We start from the raw sequence: 17,543 nt of genomic DNA on the forward strand, positions 1-17,543 counted from the left end.
ACACACACTGGTAACACTCAGAAACCCATCCACTTACACAGACACACAAATACACACATTCCCAGATACATAGATATATCATAGGTAGAAAAATAAGATTCACAGATTCTCAGCAGCTCACAAACCAGAGAGAGAGAGAGAGAGAGAGAGAGAGATTGGTTATACAAACAGATCAAAAGAGACAAAATAGTCGTAAGTAAAAGATCTAGGCCACAGAAAGAAAAGGGAAGTAATACTTGGTGAGAGCCAATTCTGCACAGGCAACATGAAAGGAAGTTTATCTTTTGGATCTCTTAAAAATATTTCCATGAATCTGTGAGGTTGGTACCATCATCCTGGCTTTGTACAAATATGATTATGTAAAATATGCATGCTTGGGCTGAGTTGTAACTCAGTAAGCTGGGAGTGGGGGGTAGCTTGGCAATAATACACTTGCCTACCTTGCACAAAGCCTTGGGTTTGATTCCCAGCACACGCACACACACACACACACACACACTCATGCACACACAGATTTATAAAAGGCCCAAATAGCTGGGCGTGGTGGCACATGCCTGTAGTCCCAGCCCTGGAGAAGCTGAGACAGGAGGATTACTGTGAGTTCAAGGCCAGCCTGGGCTACGTAGTGAATTCAAAGCCAAACTGAGCTACATAACTAGACCCTGTCTCAAAAAAATAAAAAATTTTTAAAAAGCCCAAATAATGCAGAAATAAATAGGATAAAATGTAAAATTTCCTCTTCATACACACGTTCCTCATGCCACTCTGGCCAACACCAATGTTAGTGGGTACTATCTACCCTTCTGGCCTTTTTCTATGTGTTTGCAGACAAGCATATAAAGATACTGCCAGTTTGGCTGAGGATGGTGGCACATGCCCGTGATCCTAGCACTTTAGAAGGTTGAAGCAGGAAGATTGCAAGTTTGAGCCCAGGCCAAGCTATTTAGGGATTTACTGAGACCCTGTCTCAAAAAATAAAAAAGAGGGGAGGGTGGGGATGTAGCTCAGTGTGAAGGCCCTAGGTTGAATCCCCAATAACAGAGGAAAAAAAATAAAAACCTACCAGTTTGAACATTTGTCATAAAGCTGACTCGGGATGAGCTAGTTAGTAGTAGAACCAGGATTTAGGTTTAGTTCTGGCTCACTCTGGTGTGCTCCTTCTGCTGCCTCAGCCTGCAGACAATTCAGGAAGGGGAGGCCAGGGGGTGGGGGCACTGCTTGGCTCTGGGCTGGAAAGGAAAGGAAGCACCACAGCACTCTGCCTGCTTGACCGCTCTGTGTCTATCAGTTCTCTGTCGGCGACATATTCCTGAGACTGGCATCTTTGAATCACTTACTTGTAGGTGAGCATCAAGGAGGTGACTCAGTGACACCTCGCACAGCCACAGTTGCAACCCTGCAGCCACACTGCACCAGGTTCCCCAGCTGTCTCCTAACCCTCTCTCCTCTCCATCCATCCCCACTGACCCCATGGACCTTTCTGAGGCTGAATCTGGACTTTGTTTCTGTCACTTAAATCCTTTCCTGTTATCTGCAGGATAAATCACAGTCTTTCTCTTTTTATTTTTTTTGAGACAGGGTCTCACTATGTAGCCCAGGCTGGGCTTGAACTCACAGCAATTCTCCTGCCTCAGCCTCCTGAATGCTGGGATTACAGACATGCACCACCACACCCAGCAAAGCCCAGTCTCTTCTTGGCTATGCACAGTTTTTCCCTCTCCAGCCCAGCCTTCATTTTCTCATTGGCACAGCATTTCTCCTCCTTGCGGTCCCAATTCACATCTTTTTGTCTTCCCCAGATGCATGACATAATCGTTTCCCTTAATCTTATAATAGTCCTGAGAGGGTCATGATTATTTATCATTCCCATTTTACACAAGGTTAAGTGGAGAACTTTCCTAAAAGGCCACTAGACCACAGGCCTTGCAGACCAAGGACTGGGCCCCTTCAGCTCTGAATCTGTAGCACCAGCACACCATGAGTTGGGGGCTTAGAAACGGTTGTTAAGTAGGGGTACCCATTCATTTACTGTCCCCCTAAGAGCCAGAATGAGAAGGGATGGGAGAGACATGTTGGGGTGCTGGGGTACTCTGGGAGGGTCCCTACCCATTGGGACTCTCCCAGAAAGTCAAGAAGGCAAATCCCTGAGGATCTGCTGTGGCTGCCCCTGGATCTGAGATGGGTGTTCAGACCCTGGCTTCTCCACATCTCCCTCCTGCTAGGATCCTCCGCCAATCTGTCATTAAATATTTAGTTTCCCACTCTGCTCAGCTTTGTGCTAGGCACTGGAGAGGAGGGGACGGGCAAGTGTCTATAGTTAATGATACTTACCGGGTACCACAGAGTCCTCCCAGAGCCCCTGCAAATTGACTTCTCAGCATTTTTGGTGTGTGGTTGGGAAAATGAAGTTCAAAGGGGAAAGACACAGGTCCTGGGTCACACAGCCAGTGAGGCAGGATCCGGAGTCAGGGGTATGTGCATCCTTCTCCTCTCCCTCCAGCATCCTGAACCCCCTCCTCCCATTCCGGGCCCTGCCCTAGAGGAGGTGCAGGGAGGCTGCCATCTTTAGGTGGGGCTGGAACACAGCCCTTCCTGGTGGATTCTCTACAATAACAAAGGCTTGCATTTATCCAGCACTTTCCCTTCCATTAGCTCATTCAGCCCTCCCCAGTGTTCCCAAGGGTGCCTATTATTATCTCCATTTGACAGATGAGAGATAGAAGCTCAGGGAGGTTAAGTGACCTTCCCAAGGTTGCACAGCCCACGCATGGCAGAGCAGGAGTAAACTTCTGGACCCTCAGCTTCCCCTGGAGGACTGGTTGTATAGCTCAGCTGTAGAGTGCTTGCCTACCATCCATGAGGCCCTGGGTTTGATAAATAAACAACCAAAAAAAAAAAATCGGGGCCAGGGATTTAGCTCAGTGGTTCTTCTGCCTGCTGTGCAAGCTCAAGGACCTGAGTTCAATCCCCGGTACCAAAAAAAAAAAACGAATCTTTCCTGGGTCTCTGCTGCCTCTGGTTCCATCCCTCCAGCACTTGCCATGCTGCCTCAAAGGAGCCCTGTAAAACACAAAGGCAAGGTTCGAGTCCCTGCCCACTCATACCTTGCACTGCCACACCCTTGCCTTTGGCCCATTCATTGGCTCTCCTTGATTTGTCCACCTTTCAAACTCCTAGTCAGCCTACAGGTGCCAGCCCATCTGTGATCTTCTCTAGGAAGACTTCCTGGGTTGACCCAGGCAGACTTGCACTCTCTCTAAGCACACAGTGTCTTCCATACAAACTTTAAACAGAGCAATTATCTTATCATATTTAATTGTTTGTCTGTCTCTCTCACCAATTTCTTAAGGGCAAAGACAATGACTTTTCAAGTCTATCTTCCTTTCACATAACAGTGGATCCTCAGTAAGTGCCTCCCCGCCCCATACTGGGGATTGAACTCAGAACCTTGCACTTACAAGGCAGAAGCAGCACCACTGAGCTAATCTCCAGCAGCAAGTGAGCTAAATCCCTGGCCAGTAAGTGCTTATTGAATGAATGCACATCTCTGAGGGCTGGTCCTGGCAGAAAATAGTGGTGCATTAACAGAAGTAGGGGTATCAGGAGAAGCTGATGAGGGGTGGGGATTTAGCTCAGTGGCACCATGCCTGACATGCAAGGTCCTGAGTTTGATCCCCGGTACTGCAAAAAAAAAAAGAGGAGCTGATGAGCCAGGCATAGTGACACACACCAAAATCCCAGCACTTGGGAGGCTAAGGCAGGAGTTTTGCTGCAATTTCGAGGCCAGCCTGGGCTACAGAGTGAGTTCAAGGCCCACTTAAACTACATAGTGAGACCCTGTCTCAAAACAAACAAACAAACAAAACAAACAAAAACAAGAGAAGCTCATATTTGGGGAGGAAGAAGAAGGGATAGAATTTTGCTTTTGGCCATGTGGAGTCTGAAATGCCATTAAGGACATCCAGGTGAACATGTCCCAGAGTATGAGCTAGAGGAGGGGGAGAAAAAACAGTCAGGAAAGAGGGATATTCTAGCAGCTGCCATTAACTGATTACTTACTATGTGCTAGACCTCATGCTGAATGCTTTATGTGCATTATCCCATCTGTTCCCCAGGAGGTAGGTAATATCAACCCATTTGATGGAGGAGGAAACTGAGGCTCCAAGAAGTAAACTAACTTACCCAAGGTTACACAGCTAAGAGCCAGGGTTTGAACCCCGGTCCATATGATGTCAACATCCATGCACCTGATCCCTCCTCCAATATGGCAGACTACAGGGGACTGAATTTATAAAGTACTATACATAGTTTATGAGGGAGAATGAGGAGAAGCAATCAGAGAAGGAACTGTCCAGCCTGCTGTGGTAGCACACACCTGTAATGTCAGTACTCCAGGAGGCTGAGGCAGGAGGATCACAAATTCAAACCCACCGTGGGCAATTTACCAACCTAATGAGATCATGTATCAAAATAAATACAATAAATAAAATAAAAAGAGGTGGGAATGAAGCTCAGTTGCAAAGGCCCTGGGTTCAATATCTAGTGCTGAAACAAAGGTGGGAAGGGGCTGTCCGAGAGATGGAAGAGAGAAGGGAAACCAGCAGGGTGACAGTTGAGGCCAGAAAAGAGCTCCAAGAAGGGCCAGGTCAGAGGTGCCTACTGTCTTGAAAGATTAAGCTAGGTGGGGTAAGAGATTTGGCAGTGAGGAGGTGACCTCCCAGAGAGCAGTAGTACCAGGGCCTATAGGGTGGGAGGTATGAAGTCCAGGTGGCTGGCTGGGAAGGGGAGCCCCTGGTGAGGATGTAGCCCAGGAGGACAGGACAGATGGTCCGGGCTGGCCTGGAAGTATTGGGGGTTGGATGCGAGTAGGTGGGAGCAGGAGGGGTTGAGCCTTTGAGCTTTTCAGGCGGAATAGGGTAGGTAGATAAGGATCAGCTTCTTTGGAGAGAGTCTGTGCTGCCTCTGTCCCATCTTTCAGGCCAAGCCACAGTATCCTCATTCCTCCTTCCCTTGCCCACCACTACCTCTGCCTCATGGCTTCCCTGAGGCTGCTCAAGACCAGCCACCCACACCCCCATCTGCTGTCTCACCCTCCCTGGCCCGGCCTGGTGAGACGGGCAGGGAGGAGTTTCCAGGCAGGAAAGCGCTGAGTCACTCAGTGGCACATCTGGCCTCAGATCTTGATACCTAGCTGGAAAGGGCAGGAAGGAAGAGGCCACCTCCTCCGCATGCTCTCCTGGCCAGTCCTGGCTATTGCCAGCTGTGGAGGGCAGGCTGGGAGGGAAGCCTGTGCTGAGCCACTGTACCCACCACAGCTGAGGTCCCTCCTGTGATTGCCATTCCTGCTTGGACAGCCCTGGGAAATAGGGCTGATGGCCTCCACTCCACAGCTCAGGTAATCACAAGACTAAGTGACTTGCGTGAGGTCACTAGATTTGGTTAACTGGCCCATTGGTGTCCCTTTCTCATGTTCTGGGCACCCAGGAGGAAGCAACATTTAGAGACAGTGAACAAACATGCTGGGGGTCACAGGGATGCCACAGAGCTGTAACTATAAAACCTGGGTGGGTGGAGAAGCCGGGCCCAGTTTCCTTCCCAGAAGGACACAGAAACCTCGGGAGGAGGGCTGTCCTCCCCACCCCCCCACCCCTCTGTTGCTGGCTGGGTTTTGAGTCCCCCACCCCATATCTCAGCATCTTTCCTCCTCTCCCCACCCTTGCATGCTGAGAGGAGCCTTGGCACGAGGTGTTTTGCCATTCTGCACCCTGCAGGACACAGCGTTCCATTGTGCTGAGTGGAGAAAGCTGTCCAGGTCCTGAGGAGGGCGAAGATCATGCCAAGGCCTCTGCTTTCTCTCAGGGCCACTCAGCAGCCTTCTCTGGGACCCAGGCTGTTTTTTCACACAAGGTCCAGTATGGGTGGAGTGAGTCACCCCACCCCACCCCATGTAGGGCGTCCCACATATATCACACTGAAGAGCTTTCAAGCCTACAAATCTTCATAGACCATCCCAAAAATGTTAACTTTTGATTGATTTAATTGTATATAGTGTGACTACAGGCACAACTATGCTACTTGCTACAATGGAACAAATTTCTAAGACTTCTCATAGTCTTGGTTTTCTCTTTAAAATGAGAATAATGTCTGGGCATGGTGGCGCATGCCTGTAATCTCAGCATGCAGGAGACAGAGGCAAGGAGGATTGCCACAATTTCAAGGCCAGCCTGGGCTACATAGTGAGACCCTGTCTCAAAAACCAAAAAAAAAGGGCCGGGGATTTAGCTCAGTGGTTCTGCTGGCTGCGTTGCAAGCACAAGGTCCCAAGTTCAATCCCCGGTACCAAAAAAATAAATAAATAAAATAAGATGAAAATAATTATTGTTGCCCACATTCTCCACTAATAAAACAAAAACAAAATGGAATAACAGTAATAATACCCCCAGAGTGGTTGTCAGATTTAGATAATACTTAAAGCAGGTACCACACAGTATTTAAAATAAAGGGGAAAGGGCTGGGGATGTAGCTCAGTGGTGCCGAGCCTGCCTAGCAAGCCTAAGGTCCTGAGTTTGATCCCCAGCATCACACAAAAAAAATAAATAAATAAAGAGGAAAACTAATATTATTATTGAGGGATTGAGGAATTTCTAACTGTAAAATGAATTCATGTTCAGCTGGGCATGGTGGTGCACACCTCTAACCCCAGCAGTCTGGAAGACTGAGGTAGGAGGATCCCAAATTCAAGCTCAGCCTGGGCAATTTGGCAAAATACTGTCTCAAGAGCCAGGGACTTAGCTCAGAGGCACTGTGCCTGCCTTTCAAGCGTAAGATCATGAGTTCAATCTCCGTTTCCATCCTCCATACCAAAAAAAAAAAAAAAAATCTTTTTTTTTTTTTTTTTTTTTTGGTGCCGGGGATCAAACGCAGGTCCTTGAGCTTGCACAGCAGGCAGCGAAACCACTGAGCTAAATCCTCGGCCCCCCAATAAAACAAACAAACTATTTAAATGAGTTCAATCTCCAATACCAAAAAAAACCCAGATGGGGATGTAGCTTAGTGTGAAGGGCCTCAGTTCAATCTCCCATAACACTGGGGGAGAAAAAAGAAAGAGAAAGGAAGGAAGGAAAAGGGAGAAAGAGAAGAAAAGAAAAACAATCATGATCAAAAAGAATTTTGGGAAATGCAGAAAAGTACAAAGTTGTGCATAACACCTGTAATTCCATGAGAATTATTTTTTTGTAATGATTCTTACTCAGAGTAGAATTATCCTTTGTCATCAGGGGAATGACCCATGTGCTGGGGAGGGGCAAATCCTCTCTGGGCCTCAGTTTCCCTGTCTGGAAAGAAAAGTGTTGAGTCAGGTGTGGCAGCATGTACCTTTATCCCAGAACTCTGGGAGACTGAGGCATTAGGATCACAAGTTTGAGCCAAGCCTAAGTAATTTAGCAAGACCCTGTCAAAATGGGTGTGCTGGCACCCCTATCATCCCAGCACTTGAGAGGCTGAGGCAGGAAGATTGCTGAAAGTTTGAGTTCACCCTGGGCTACATAGTGAATTCAAGGTCAGCCAGAACTACGTAGCAAGACCTTTTCTCAGAAGAAAAAAACAAAAGAACTAACATTAAAAATTTTAAAAAGGTCTGGTCAGTGTGATGGCCTGGGTTCAATCTCCAGTACCGAAAGAGAGAGAGAGAGAAGAAAAAGGAGGAGGAGAAGGAGGGAGAGGAGGGCAAGGGGAGGAAGGGAGGGGAGGAGAGACAGAGAGAGAGAGAGACAGACAGACAGACAGACAGAGAGAGAGAGAGATAGAGAGGTTGCTAGAGTGCTAGGGAAGAGAAATAGATTTAATCTAATCTCACATGGGGCCTGGGCCTGTGGCTTGGTGGTAGCATGCATGATACCCTGGGTTCCATTCTCAGTACCACAAAACAAAGCCCCTCCCCAGTTTCAGATATAATCTCACATGCCAAGTGCCACTTGAATGAAGTGGCTCTGGGCTCAGAGGCAAAGAATGTCATGATCGATTAGTCTTGTCTGCCACGGATGCAGAAAGGCATCAGTACATACACTCTCCGTTGTATAGAATGTAAGAAACTCTGAGAACCCCTCCAGTTTCAACATTCCAAGAACCTTTCCTTCCTTTCATTCTACTCCCAGTTCTAGATTCCGGCTTTCCCTGGGGAATGGGAAGCAAATCGTTGCTTCTCCCAACCTAGTGCTGTCCTCAGCATACTTCCGGGCTCTAGTAACCAAATTAGCTCCTAGTCCACATTCTGCATGTTGAACCTTCACACAGAGCCCATCCAAAGTGCTCAGCAAAGCAGATGCCAACCATGCTGGGTGACCTTGGAAGCCAAGGAGGGAATTGAGCTTCAGTCTTTGCTCGCTAAAAGAGAAATATGCAAGTAGCATGCATTGAAGCTGTTCCTCACCAGCCCAGGCTTGTTTTGACTATGAAATAATTCCATGCAAATGAGCAGTTTGGTGGGCAACAGAACCTCAAGCCAACCAGAATGGATGAGCCAGTGTCCAGGCAGCCCTCCCCACAGGTGAGACAGGCCAGCACTTGAACATTGCAACTGAAGGATGCCCCAGCTTTGTTGTCCAGCTCTGCAATGGGGGAGAACCAGTAAAAGAGATGGGGACTTAGAGGCCGGGATTTAGCTCAGTGGTTCCGCCACCTCCCTCGAAAGCACAAGGTCCTGAGTTCTATCTCTGGTACCAAAAAAAAAAAAAAGAGAGAGATGGGGACTTAGTGGTGAGGAAGGCCCTGGAAGGGAGGTCCTATGGAGGGATCCCATGGAGAGGGGAGAAGTCACAAGGTCAAGTCTTATATTTATATACTAACCCTTGTCCTGCCCCAGGTATTGGAGGTGTGGACCTGGTGCCCTTTCAATCCTGCAGGCTGACCTGAGGGTGAGAGGGGGCATCCCTGAGGTCCTAGAGAGGACCCTGTTCCCAGGATTCCAGATGCTTTCCTGGAGCTTGCCTCCAGCCTACAGGACCCCAGAGATAAGAGGAGCCTTTAGGCAAACAAGAAAACCTGGGAGGACAGGGATGTGGCTCAGTGGTAGAGCACTTGCCTAGTATGTGTGAGGCCATGGGTGCAACTCCCCATACCAAAAAAAAAAAATAATAATAATAATAAAAACTGGGGAAAGGCCCAAGCTAAGCCTCCCTCCCCCTGGCTTCTAGGGCTCACTCCCAGCCCTGGCCCCCAACCCTTAGGACCACACAGTTTGATGCTGTGGACTGTTTGGGTGGCCTGTCAAGTCCCATCCCATCAGATACAGGTCTCCTGTTACTACTCAGTTGTGTGCCCAGCCACATGCTTCGGAGTCAAGTTGAGTAGAGATGAGGATAAAGGCTCTGGCACCTGAGCTAGGGCAAGACAGATCATTACCTTGCCCTGTAGCCTTCTCTGCCCATTGGTCTTACTTTAAGCCCTCACTGAGTGTGTTTTCCTCACTGAACCCTGATCCTTCACTGACCCCCATCCTCTCACTGACTCCCATCCCCTCACTGTTTCCTTATTTCCCTAATCAAGCCTTGGTGTTATTAGCCTTCAGTTCCTAGATGGGGTATATTGAACGGTAGTCAGTCCTGCCTTAGCTGCCCAGCCACATCCTTGCCTTTGTCGTGGCCTGGGGCACAAGCCCTGAGATGAAGGAGGCTGAGGTAAAGGGATCAATACGAGCCTGGGAGGAGTGCCCAGCTCAAGGCTGTGTGGCAGGTCCCTTGGTGGCCAGGCTGAGAAGATGCTACAAGCAGAGACAGCTCTCTCCACCTGCCAAGACCAGAGCCGGGGCCAGAGCCCAGTGCAGGCCTGGTCCCACCGGGTCCCTCAAACAAGAGTTGCACTGTGCACATCTTCCACCCTCCACCCCACCTTCAGGCCAGGCCAGGCCACCCAAGAAGCCAGAAACAGGACACCCAGGCAGTGAGGGCGAAAGGGAGAGAAGCTGTGAGACCCAGGGTCTGGAACATACCAGTGGGCTTCGGGCAGAGAAGTTGGTGTGCTTGTACCCTGAGTCTGGGGTGTCCAGAGAGCTCCAAGTGCCTCTGGTGTCTCCAGGACACAGAGACACACACCCATGTGAGGGGCCCAGCCCAGGCACAGGAGAAGGGATGTTCTGGCTGATGCTGGGCTCTCAGACAAGGCCTCAGGAATTACAGGGCCTGCTGCACAGCTGTGGCCTTCAGCAGAGTCCAGGGCTCCTTGGCTGACTGCATTCGTGTATCCATCAACAGTCTCTGAAAGTCCACCCTTCGAGCCCTGTGCTAGGTACCAGGCAAAGAGATGAAAAGGTACTGGCCCCTTCACTGGGCGGCTGCAATCAAGGGCTGCCCCATGTGGTCTGTGCATCTGCCTTGCCCACCTCCTTCCTGAGGGTTACTTAGGTCACCATATTCTGAACCAGTAATCCAACTGCCCTACTGCGAATTGGACTGCAGGCTACCTGACCCCCAGCCTGGCCCTCTCTCAGCTGGCTCCCTTCTGGGAATCAGATTCCCTGACCCCAGGGGATCCTCTCCTGGAAAGGAAAAGAGCAAGGACCCTAGTACTCATAAGCCAGCAAGCACCTGGGCAGGGGTCCCTAGACAGGCAGGACCTGTAGGAAGAATGCAGGCCAAGAAAGACCTAGCACCATGGGGTGTTGGAATTGAGGTCCAAAGATGAGATCCAAGACCAGCTTTTGCAGCTGGGTACAATACAGCTAATTCAGGAGGCTGAGCCAGGATTACATTTTTTTTTAAATTTCAATTTTTTATTTTGTTTTGTTGAGACAGGGTCTCCCTATATAGTTCGGGCTGGCCTTGAGTCACTATGTAGCTCAGGCTGACCTTGAACTCACGGTGATCCTCCTGCCTCAGCCTCTAGAGTGCTGGGATTACAGGCCTAGCTTTAATCTTTGAGTACATATTTGTAGTAGATAATGATCACATTCCTCATGGGGGATTGGCACATGTACATGGCATGTCTCTATTCTGTTTTCATCCCATTCCCTCTCCTCTCTCCTCCTTCCTTACATCTCTTGGTCCCATCTCTTTTACAAACATCAATCTCCCTGTTTCCTATTATCTATCTTTTTCTTTGCTCCTTAATTTATTTATACTTTGGGCTTCTCATAAAAGAGAAACTATGCAATATTTAAACTTGTATGTCTGATTTATTTTTCTTAACATTACAGTCTCAAGGTGCATCCATTTTCCTACAAATGACTCGTTTATCCTTTATGGCAGAGTAGTGATCCATTGTATAGAAATACACTTTATCCATTCATCTATTGATGAACATATAAGCTGCTTCCAAGATTTAGCTATTATGAAAGGAGTATTACAGGGCTAGGGATCTAGCTCAGTGGTTCCACTGCCTGCCTTGCAGGCACAAGGTCCCAAGTTTGATCCCTGGTATCAAAAAAAAAAAAGGAGAATTACAAATTTGATGCTAGCCTAGGCGACTTACCAAGGCCCTGTCTCAAAATGAAAAGATAAAGAGGGGTAGAACTGTAGCTCAGCACTCCCCAAGGGGACTGGGGGAGTCCTGTTTTTGCTACTTATGTCCCTCTCAGAGAAGCCTCAGTTTCCTCATCAGAAATAGGGGAGAAATGGCTGCTGCTATTGAGCAAACCAGAGCTGTTGGAAGAATGAGGTGAGAAGAGACTCCAGCCTGTCCTTGAGGCCCTCCTGGGCCATCCATGGTCACTTCTTCCATCCCTGTTCTTCAAGGGTGACAGGGGTTCTGCTCTGAAAGAGAAGCCTGGAGGGGACCGAGGTCAGTGGAATTTCAGACTCTTGTGACCAGCGGTGAAGTGGTTGCTCAAGCCTGGGCCCACTTAGTCACTTTTCCCCCCAACCCAACCCCCCAGTCTGGGGACCTGAGGGCACTGGCAGGGAGCTGGACTCTGGTTAGAACAGGAAGCCCTGCGGGACTGTTGTTGGGGCTCACATGAGACTGTGTCGCCTGGGAGACGCACACAGTCACATCCTCGTGTGTTCTTAGTGGCATTCAGTCAGCCACAGACACAGGCACAGCGAGAGACCACCCACAAGCCATCTACACACATTTCCACTCAATGTCGTCCACTCAAGGGCACACACCCTGAGGTATTTACTCGCAATGCTCCGATATCCGTGTAGATAAGAGGGGAAACACACTTACACACCTGAACACTCAGGGCCAGACAAACGCGTTCCTCCTTACACAGTCAGGGACATCTGCACCGACATAAAGAAATCTCAGAGACAGTCACAAACTCTTGCACACAAACTTAAGTCAAACTTGTATCCGTACAGTTAAGACGTGTTTATTTTCTCCACACTCCTGTCCACTCTGGAACACTCACAGGCTCCCTTCCGAACACACAGGGCTAGTTGAGTCAGGTGTTCTCACACACCATTCCCTCACAAATCCATCCCCTTCACTGGGAGCTTGGCCAACTAGACAGGCTCTTTCTCCCCACCCACTTCCCACAGTCCTTTGGGGCTTCTGGGGCCTCCTTCCAGGGCCAGGGGAGGGAACTGGGGCGGGGCTCAAACCTGCCGATGTGGCAACAGGCTCACCTGCAGCCTGGGCCACACCCTCTCCTGGGAAAGGTTTAAAGGAGCAGGACTTCCGGTGCCGACCTCATCTGGTCTGTACCCTTGTTTCTCAGATAAGGAAAGCGAGGCCTAGACAAGGGTGAGATGAAGAATGCGATTTGAACCCAGAACTCCAGTGCCCGAGTTGAGTGGGGGTGCTCATGCAGGAAACCCGGAAGCTGGGACTTTGGCCCACCTCCTCCTGTCCTGGCTGGCTGTTTCAAACTTGCTCCTCCTCTGGGTTCCTAATCTCCCACGCAGGTGTTCCTACCCTCTGGCAGTCCTGTCCTCCGAACCCGCACCATCCAGGCTCCAGGCCAGAAACCTGGGCGTCCCCCGCCACACCCCTCTCCCTGTAGAATCCCTCTCCTAATGTTTCTCAAAGCTGGGTGGGAGGTGGCCCAGGGATTGGGCAGCCCAGCTCGGCTCCTCCCTAGTCATAAGACTTAGGAAGGTCACTCTCCTCCAGCCCTCCGTTGTCTGTCTCATCTATAAATGGGGTGAGGAACATGCCTACCTCACAGGATTGGTGGATTAAATGACATCCTAGAAGTAGGTGAAGGGATCTAAGAGTTGCTGGGACACACTAATGGGCCAGGTCACCCTGCTGGACCCCTCCCACCCTGCTACCTCCTAGGGGTCCTGCAGGACCAGCCTCTTACAGTGTGGTTTGCTGCTGCTTTCTAGCCTCACAGCCCCACCCTGACTGGGTAGTGGGGAGGTGGGAGGGATGGAGAGGGGTGGAGGAGTCACAGTCATCCCTTTGGGAGCTGCCAGTCTGATGGCAGAGATTCACCTCAGCTCTGCTCCTGAGCACCTGACTTGATTAATTTAATGATATTGTACTGCAGTTCTGGGGATCAAACCCAGGCCCTCACTCATGCTAGGTAAGCAAGTGCTCTATCAGTGAGCTACACCCCAGCCTGAGAACTGGCATATTCAGGGACCAGTTTAGCTCCTGGGATCCGGGCTAGTAAGCTGGAGAGCTACAGCAGCACAAGGGGTGCCCGTCTCTAGGGGTGACAGCCCCACCCAGGGGCTCCTGGGCTCTGAGGAAGACATGCCTAGGCCCAGGCCCACAAACTAGTTGGGAATATAGTATAACCCTTCCCCTTGGGTTCCTGCCTGACAGCAATTCACCATCTCCTAGGGGCTACCAGGATGGAAAAAGAGACACATAGCTTATTCTCAGGGATCCTGAGTCACGAAGGGAGTGAGCACACACTGGCCCAGGACACAGAGGCACCCAGACACACAGCGAGAGGAACACAGATGAGTCAGCTGTGTGCCTGTTGTTTGAGCACCTGTGACTTTGCTGCTTGCACTGTGCAAGACTGCAGTGACTGTGTGTGAGCCCATCTGTGTGACTGTGCACGCACCTCTAAGCTGAAGCTGTTGGAAGGTTTAGGGAGTAGACTGAGATGGGTCATGTCTTCACCCCACTTTCAGTTGCTCTAACTGAATACTGAAGACTGGATAATTTCTAAAGAAAAGAAGTTCTACCCAGGTGCATAATCTCAGCACTCAGGAGGCTGAGGCAAGAGAATCATCCTGAGTTCAAGGTCAGCCTGGACTGCACAGTGAGTCCAAGGACACAGCAAGACCCTGTCTGGAAAAAAAAAGTTCTGGAGGCTAGGACACTGAAGAGCATAGCACCAGCGCTGGCGAGGACCTTCTTGCTGCATGTGTGGTAGTATGGTGAAAAGCATCATGTGATGAGAGATCCAACCTGCCACATTTACAGCGTGTGAGCTTTTGTTGTATTTTGTTTTTCCCAAATGGGGATTGGGCTGGGGATTTAGCTCAATGGTTTTGCTGCCTGCTCGATCCCTGGTACCAAAAAAATACCAAATCAAACTGGGGATTGAACCCAAGATGCTGTACCACTGAACTACAGCCCTTTCCCTCTTTTTTGTTTTTCTTTTGTGTGTGTGTGTGTGTGTGTGTGAGGGTGTTGCTGGCCTCTAACTCCCTTTTTATTATTTATTTATTTTTGAAGACAGAGTTTCACTGTATAGTTCAGGCTGGTCTTTTTTTTTTTTTTTTTGGTACCGAGGATTGAACTCAGGTCTTTGCTCGTAGCAGGCATTGAAATCACTGAGCTAAATCCCCAGGCCAGTTCAGGCTGGTCTTGAACTCACTATGTAGCCCAAGCTGGCCTCCAACTCATGGGGATCCTCCTGCCTCAGCTTCCTGAGTGCCGGGATTATAGGCATGCACCACCACACCTGGCTTATTTTTATTTTGAGACAGGATATTGCTAAATTGCCCTAAATTGGGACTCAAACTTGCAATTCTCCTGCCTCTGCCTCCCTCAGGGCTGAGTTTACAGACATGTGGCACCACATGTGGATTTTTATTTATTTTATTTTATTTTATTTTGAGACAGGCTCTGGCTAAGTTTCTGAGGCTGGCCTCAAACTTGCAATCTTCTTGGCTCAGCTTCCTGAGTAGCTAGGGTTATAGGTATATGACACCATGTCCAGCTCCCATACGTGAGTTTTTGGGGAACACATTCAAATCATAGCAAGTATAATCACTTATGCACTGGATATGCAATGTGTGTGTGTGTGTGTGTGTGTGTGTGTGTGTGTATGTTGTACTGAGGATTTAACCCAGGGCCTTCACTCTGAGCTAAATCCTCAGCCTATTTATTTATGCATTTATTTATGAGGCAAGTTCTCACTGTAGTCCAGGCTGGCCTTGAACTCACTACATAGCCCAGTCTGGCCTCCAATTCACAGTGATCCTCCTGCCTCAGCACCCATTCCCACCCCCGCCAGTGCTAGGATTACAGGCATGTGCCACTATGCCCAGAGGATGTGCATTTTTTTTTTTTGTACCGGGAATCAAACTCCGGTCTTTGCGATTTTGTAGCAGGTGGTGAAACCACTGAGCTAAATCCCCGGCCCATTGATGTGCATTTTTTTGAATGTTCACTCTGCTGCAGTCACTGGATACCAGGGAGGCCTTAACAGATAAGATACCTGTTCTCCAGGTCATCACTGTATGGGGGGGGGTCTGCATTAAACATGCCCCCTGCACTGCCCCCTGCTTACAGAAAGCACTGGGACTTCAGGAACAAAGGGAAGGGGGCTGTTTAATCTGTGTCCTGAGTGACAGCCTTCAGGGCTGAGGGAAAGCTGCTCCAGGCATTGGGAACGGCCCAGGGAGAGAACATGCAGGAGAGGTTTTCTGGTGAAGGTGCCTGGACCCAGCTTTGGAAGAGGTAGGTGAGGGCAAGGAGGCCACAGAGCTCTCCCTGAGGAGGGTGATGGGAATGGCTGGGGACATTTTCAGGTCTAAGCCTGCTCCTGAGGGAGGATTAGAGGCTGAGCTCCTGGACTACCCTGTGACAGGAGAGAGCACCACCCATGGAGGCCCAGGAGCTGGGAGAAGGCCCCCATCGAACCTCATCTGTGGAAGGAATTTAATCAGAGCTCCCTCACAGAGCAGAGGGGAAACTCACAAAGAATGAAAGTGCCTCTTCCAAGTTGTTCGCCTAGAACCGGCCTAGTCCTCTCAAGACGTGCATTATAGCCAGGCACGTTGGTGCACGCGTAATACCAGCACTATGGAAGGGTAGGCAGGAGGATCGCAAGCTGAAACCCAGCCAGGGTGCAATTTAACAATTTAGCAAGACCCTGACTGAAAATTAAAAAGGGCTGGGGATGTAGCTCATTACGAAGAACCTGGGTTCAATCCCCGGAACTGCCCATAAAAAGGAGGGACCATATTGTTCAATTTCCTATTTTAAAGCTCCTAGATGCCTGAGTAGAGAGCAGGAGAGTGAGGGGAGCGAGCAGTCAGGAGCCCAACCGGGTGTGAACCTTCGTGAATGCGCCTTTTAAACCGGTGAGTCTAGGGCAGGAGATTTAGCTCAGTGGTTCTGCCACCTGCCTCAAAAGTGTAAGGTCCTGAGTTTGATCCCCAGTACCAAAACCAAACAAAAAAGCCCCGGTAAACCGGTGGGTCTGGTGCTGTTACTATTATTGTTATTATTATCACTGTGGTGCCAAATAACATATTTGATTCAGCTCCCGCTCAGGCCTCTCCCGCGCGGCCTCAAAGGGAACGACAGCCCCGGGGCCGCGGGGTCGGCGCGACGGCGCCCCCTGGAGGCTGCGCTCGGCACTGCAGAGAGCCCGACCCGAAGAGGAGCCGTCAGCAAACCGCGGTGAGGGGGAGGGGATAGAGAATACAGTTATCAAGTGCTTTGGGTACGTTGGGCAAGGCGCTGGGCGCGTCCCTCATGTTTTCTCATTTAGTGCCCACCTAACTTTGTTTCCAGAGGCAGAGCTCCAGGTTCACAGAGGTGAGGTAATTTACTCTTTTTTGGTACTGGGGATTGAACTCAAGGTCTTTGCACTGAGCTATATCCCCAGCCCTTTCTTTAATTTTTTGAGATAGAGTCTTGCTACATTGCCCAGGCTGGACTCAAACTTGTGATCCTCCTGCCGCAGCCTCCCAGAGTATTAGGATTATAAGTATGTGCCAGCCTGGGATTTAGCTCAGTGATTCCACCGCCTGGCTTGCAAGCTCAGGGTCCCGAGTTTGATCCCTGGTACCAAAAAAAAGTATGTGCCACCACACCTGGCCATTTATGATCTAGGGATTAAACTCCAGGCCCCAAGCATGCTTGGCAAGCACTGTACCAACTGAGATATACCTCCAGCTCCAACCACTATACACAATGATGAAATAATAAAGATATTGTTTTGCTTCTATGACTTAGTCGTCTTTGCGTTCTTAGGATTCATCACGTTGGCTTAAAGGGTGACCTGAGTAAATGAAGCATTATGCTGCAGTCAGTCCTTCTTGGCAGCTTCTGAGAAAGTAGGAAGAAAGGGAAGATTTTACTTATATTCTTTTGAATCTAGGTCCTGCTATATTTCCCAGGCTGGTCTCCAACTCCTGGGCTCAAACAGACTTTTTTTTTTTTGGTACTGGGGATCAAACTTGGGA

Source organism: Heterocephalus glaber, unplaced genomic scaffold (assembly GCF_053883595.1).
Source record: "Heterocephalus glaber isolate CG9 unplaced genomic scaffold, H.glaber_assembly_v1.0 deba00001452, whole genome shotgun sequence".
In the NCBI taxonomy this organism is placed as follows: Eukaryota; Metazoa; Chordata; class Mammalia; order Rodentia; family Bathyergidae; genus Heterocephalus; species Heterocephalus glaber.